Below are 6,000 nucleotides of genomic sequence, written 5' to 3' on the forward strand. Positions count from 1 at the left end.
TTCGTTGATAAAACAATTTTTAATGGAGCAAATTTAAAAAAAAATGGTGAAACTACTTGAGTTTGAGAATATCATTGATGGTATCCTCTACACACAATTTCTCACTAACTTCTGTCAACATAAGAAAGAATTGCTCTTTGATTTACTTGACTCTGCTGCTGCTGCTAAGTCACTTCAGTCGTGTCCGACTCTGTGTGACCCCATAGACGGAACCCACCAGGCTCCCCCGTCCCTGGGATTCTCCAGGCAAGAACACTGGAGTCTATTACTTGGTAAATAAAGAAGAACGTGTACATGCTTACATACTGGGCTGGCCAAAACGTTTATTTGCATTTTTCTGTAAGGCCTTACAGAGTGCGTGCTCCAAAAGAGCATCCTGTACTTCTCAGAAAGAATTGTTAAAAAAAAAACCCCAAAACAAAAAAACCCAACAGATTTTAAAGAAATACATGGAAATTCAACTGATTCAAAAAAAAAGAGAGAGAAATTTCTACTTAGGAAAGATACCATTGTGTTTAAAGGGAAAAAAATTTATTGCCTATAATATCCAATTTATTCTTGACAATTGCAAACGTTCATATTTCTTTCCCACATACCATTTTCAGATTTTCCTCACTCATGAAATCAATGAGCTTAATCTCAAAAAGCATATTTCAAAGAAACTGACCATCAAAATGGATCATTCACCTATTTCATTAGCTCAGTTTGGAGCAATATCAGTAATACTATTCTGAATTTCTATAAAAACTTTTCTTTAAGGATAAAGTTTAAGGAACTGTTTAATAAATAGTGATATCAACCATATAAGTTTTAAAATGCAGCTTGGTCAAGATTTCAAATGTTGGCCTGGATTTTAGTTTGATCTAAATAATAAAAACTACTCCATGGTAAAATATGAATATATTCTATTTGACTTAAAATAAAAATGAATTTCTTGAGATAACTTGCCAGGTATTCTGGATTCTTCATGTGAAAAGAGCTAAAATAAAACAAACAACATTCAAATATTTTGATTCATTATTCAAGGGACTAGTCTTGTGTTATACCTTATGCTTTAATTTGAGGAATATCTTTAAATGTGCAATATATTTTAGGTGATAGCTTAGTTAACTACTTGTTTTTTTCTCTTTCCCCTAGTAATTTCACAATACAATGGCAACAGACTGGTCAGGGCACTGCATATGACTAGGAGGCTTCTGGTACTCTTCAATTCATGTCAAATTACATTTCTCTCTGCATTTTCAATCCTATTAATTAAAAATACAAAGACTTATTCAAAGTGTCACAACAGTCACTGCAAAATTACTTGGCCTCGAGATATCTGAAGACCTTGTCTTATGACCTTGTCGAGTACAACAATTTTTGAAAAATGACACTCTAATTGGAAATACTTTCCTTAATTATATTGGCTACTTTCAGTATGAGGTCATCATTTAAACATGTGTTGGTGTTTTGAGTGAGGAGTGTGTGTGTATGGTTAGGTGGACTTGCAAGGATGAGAACCTGAGAAGTCAGGGTGAAAGTGAAAGTGTTAGTCACTCAATTGTGTCTGACACTTTGTGATCCCATGAACTATAGCCCATCAGGCTCCTTTATGCATGGAATTCTTCAAGCAAGAGTACTGGAGTAGGTTGCTACTTCCTTCTTCAGGGAATCTTCCTGACTCAGCGATCTAACCAGGGTCTTCTGTACTGCAGACAAATTCTTTACCATCAGAGCTACCAGGGAAGCCTAAGAAGCCAGGAAGACGGTATAAATGATCTATAATGTGTTAGAAAAACAGTATTTTTATTTATAATTTCTTGCATTCTCAAGTATTGTCCATATTACTTTTGTATAAGCAAAATAGGCATAAAATAAGGATAGGCAGCTGTTGCAGTGCTGAAGTCTTTTCTCTGAAGAATTGGAGGTTGGTTGAAATATCACATTGTCCAAACTCTGAGCGTACTCAGTAGCAATCATCATAACCCAGGCCTGGTTTAAAGTACAGCATCAAAGTACCGTTGTTTGTTGATGGAAAAATACAAGGCCTCTGAATTATCCCCATTGGTCTTGGGGTAAACTGACTTGTGTGTCAGAAGCAGTTCAACTCTGTGCCTTTTCCAGCACAACTGTACTCAGATTATGACTTCCTTTCCAAAGGTAAGAACAGCTCCAAGGTACTGCTGATCAGTTTTCTTAGTTGGTTTCTAAGCACCTGACAAAACATGGAAGGGCCACCTGGCTTCTCTTGGCAGCTAGAGTGTATGGTATCTTGTGCTATAATATTCATCATATACATCCTCATAGCGTTGTCACTTCACAAGAATAAATACTTTCATTTTATGTTGACTAGGACATTGCCCTGGCGGCTCAGATGGTAAAGCGTCTGCCTACAATGTGGGAAACCTGGGTTCAATCCCTGGGTCAGAAAGATCTCCTGGAGAAGGAAATGGCAACCCACTCCAGTATTCTTGCCTGGAAAATCCCATGGACAGAGCAGTCTGGTAGGCTATAGTCCATGGGGTCACAAAGAGTTGGACATGACTGAGTGACTTCACTCAGGACACTGCCCTGCAAAGCTGGAGGTGCAGCCAAAATATCTTTGATCAGTGAGAGAATATCATTCCGGTAGAATAGGAAGAAAGTGCTATTTTGTACAAGACAATTATACTCTGTAGCAATGTGTATTATCAAATGGCCTCTTTTGAAATGCTGAGTTGTACAGAGCATTGAGGAGAACTAAATCATAATGACTCATCTTTGGAGAACAACTTGCTTACATATTAGAATTTAATCAATTTGGATATAATAAATTTGCACAGCATTTATTTCGGCCTCATTCTACTACCATACACTGCAGATGCTAGAACGCCAAAACCTATATATGCCCCATGCTCTTGCAGAGAGGGTTCTGGAAATCATGTGTACTACTTTCTGCCATTTAGAGAGAAATATGTGAAAGTAGCACCAAATGAATATTGATGATATAAAATAACAAAAATAATAAGGTATTTTACAGTTTAAAATATTCAGAGAAATAAAATATATGACAATTGTACATGAGTCAGGAGGGGATGTAAGTGAAATTAACGTGTTTTAAGTTTCTTGCTTTTCTAGGAAGTAGTAAGAGGATGTACGCAGGTTGTAATCACTAGCATACTCACAAGCAGGCCAATAAAAGAATGTACAACTAGCTATCTAATAGAGGTATTTTGAAATAAAAAACAGTTGATTAATCCAGGTAAAGGAGAGAAAGAAAAAAACATAAAGCACTTGGACAAATATAAAACAATAAGATGGTAGATTAAAACCTCAAGGTAAAATGAATTATAGTAAATGGAAACAGACAAAACAGATCAAAATTGCCAGACTGGAAAAAGAACAAAACTCAATTCAATGTTGCATAAATTGCTTATGACTTAAAAGAAAATAAAAGGGACCAAAAGGAAAGATAACGGAAAACGGATACATCATGTGAACACCAGGGAAAAGAAAGTCGATAAAGGCACTCTAAATGATGTTTTAAGACATCACCACAAAAAAAGACGAATATTTTGTAATTATAAAATAGCCAAATCAACCAAGGACATATGATCATTTTGAATGTGTTTAGTACAACCTCACAGAGAAGGCAATGGCACCCCACTCCAGTACTCTTGCCTGGAAAATCCCATACATGAAGGAGCCTGGTAGGCTGCAGTTCCTGGGGTCGCTAAGAGTCAGACACTACTGAGTGACTTCACTTTGACTTTTCACTTTCATGCATTGGAGAAGGAAATGGCAACCCTCTCCAGTGTTCTTGCCTGGAGATTCCCAAGGACAGTGGAGCCTGGTGGGCTGCCGTCTATGGGGTCGCACAGAGTCGGACACGACTGAAGCAACTTAGCAGCAGTAGCAGCAGCAGTATAAACTCAAAGAGTAAAGCAAAAATTGGTAGAATGAAAAGAAGAATTAGATAATCACAGTAAGAGACTTCAACTCATAGCCTTCAGAAATTAATCAAAGAGGCTAACAAAAAATCAGTAGGAAATAAAAATTTTAAAATACAAATTAAAAGTTGATCTAGTACATATAGATATAGAACATGACTTAAAAAACTGAAGGCTCAGTTCAGTTCAGTTCAGTCGCTCAGTCGTGTCCGACTCTTTGCGACCCCATGAATCGCAGCACGCCAGGTCTCCCTGTCCATCACCAACTCCCGGAGTTCACTCAAACTCACGTCCATCGAGTCCATGATGCCATCCAACCATCTCATCCTTGGTCGTCCCCTTCTCCTCCTGCCCCCAATCTCTCCCAGCATCAGAGTCTTTTCTAATGAGTCAGTTCTTCGCATGAGGTGGCCAAAGTACTAGAGCTTCAGCTTTAGCATCATTCCTTCCAAAGAAATCCCAGGGCTGATCTCCTTCAGAATGGACTGGTTGGATCTCCTTGCAGTCCAAGGAACCCTCAAGAGTCATCTCCAACACCACAGTTCAAACGCATCAATTCTTCGGCGTTCAGCCTTCTTCACAGTCCAACTCTCACATCCATACATGACCACAGGAAAAACCATAGCCTTGACTAGACGGACATTTTTAAGTGTAAATGGGATATTTGGCAAAATGAAAGAGTTTAGCCTCAGATCAGATTAGAGAAAATTTTTTTAAGCTAGAATAATAACAAAATTATAATGTAGAAAAACTAAAATGTTTAGAAAGGAAATAATACTCTACTAAATAACCTATGGATCAAGAAGGAAATCACAATAAAAAAAAATTAAGACTAAGTGATAATTAAAATGGCATATTTGTGAGATGGATATAAAGCCATACTTTTAGAGAAAGTTATTGTCTTAAATGCATATATTAGAAAAGACTCTTATATAAGGAAGAAAGGAGAATTCCATATAAAACTCAAGGAAGACAGTACAAAGTAAGTAAGAAAAATGATTTAAAAAATCAGTATGATAGCAAAAAATTATTTTCTATTTCAACAAAGACAAAAGTTGGCTTTTCAAAGTGACTTTAGAAATGGTAGAGCCTTGCTCCTTGGTATATAACCAAGCTAAATGTCTATCAACAGTGAAGAGATAAAGAATTGTGGTTTATACATACAATGGAACTACTCAGTCATCAAAAATGAAACACTGCCATTTGCAAAAACATGGATGGACTTAGAGGGTACTCTGCTAAAGTGAAATAAGCCAGACAGAGAAAGACAAATACTTTATGATATCACTTATATGTGGAATCTAAAAAATAAAAGGAACTAGTGAATACAACAACAAAAAAAGCAAATTAATAGATACGGAGAACAAAGTAGTGACTATCATTGGGGAGAGGCAAGAGAGGAGGGGCAATATAGGAGTTGAGGTTTAAGAGGTATAAACTATTATGTATAAAATAAGCTATAAGTATATACTGTATAATACAAGGAATATAGCCAATATTTTATATGAACTATTAATAGATTATAATCTTAAAAACAGTAAATCACTATATTGTAAAGCTGTAACTTACATAATACTGTACATCAACTATACTTCAAAAAAAATAAGATGACAACCAGCCCAGAGAAGCAATATTCATTAATGTTATGGGAGGTATTTGTCATCAAGTGTAAATTACAAACTATCACCATTATTGCTTTTTAGAGTTAATAAAGAACTGTTTTCCCTTTTCTTTAATACTAAGATTATAGCAGCTGGATAAAAAAGAAGAATAGTTCTTTGGCCTATGTACAGTCAAGAAATCAAGAAGATAATTTGGTGTTCTCTGTTTACCTAGATAGAAGGACACACATGATCTGGAGTATACTGACCAAAACTCTGCCCTGCTGAAGCCTGTAATAGAATAATTTGGGTTTGTATTTTGCTCTGTGCACACCTCAGGAGTTCCAAGAAGGCAGCCAAGCCCTTAATATCACACAGGGTACAAGAGTGAAAGCCATCTGAATTCTACAGCTCTTCTGAGAGTTGACTGAGATCTGACTCTCGTCAATGCCTGCACACACTGAAGAGGAATGGCCATGAGGCCTGGA

Source organism: Capricornis sumatraensis, chromosome 3, assembly GCF_032405125.1.
Source record: "Capricornis sumatraensis isolate serow.1 chromosome 3, serow.2, whole genome shotgun sequence".
Taxonomy (NCBI): Eukaryota; Metazoa; Chordata; class Mammalia; order Artiodactyla; family Bovidae; genus Capricornis; species Capricornis sumatraensis.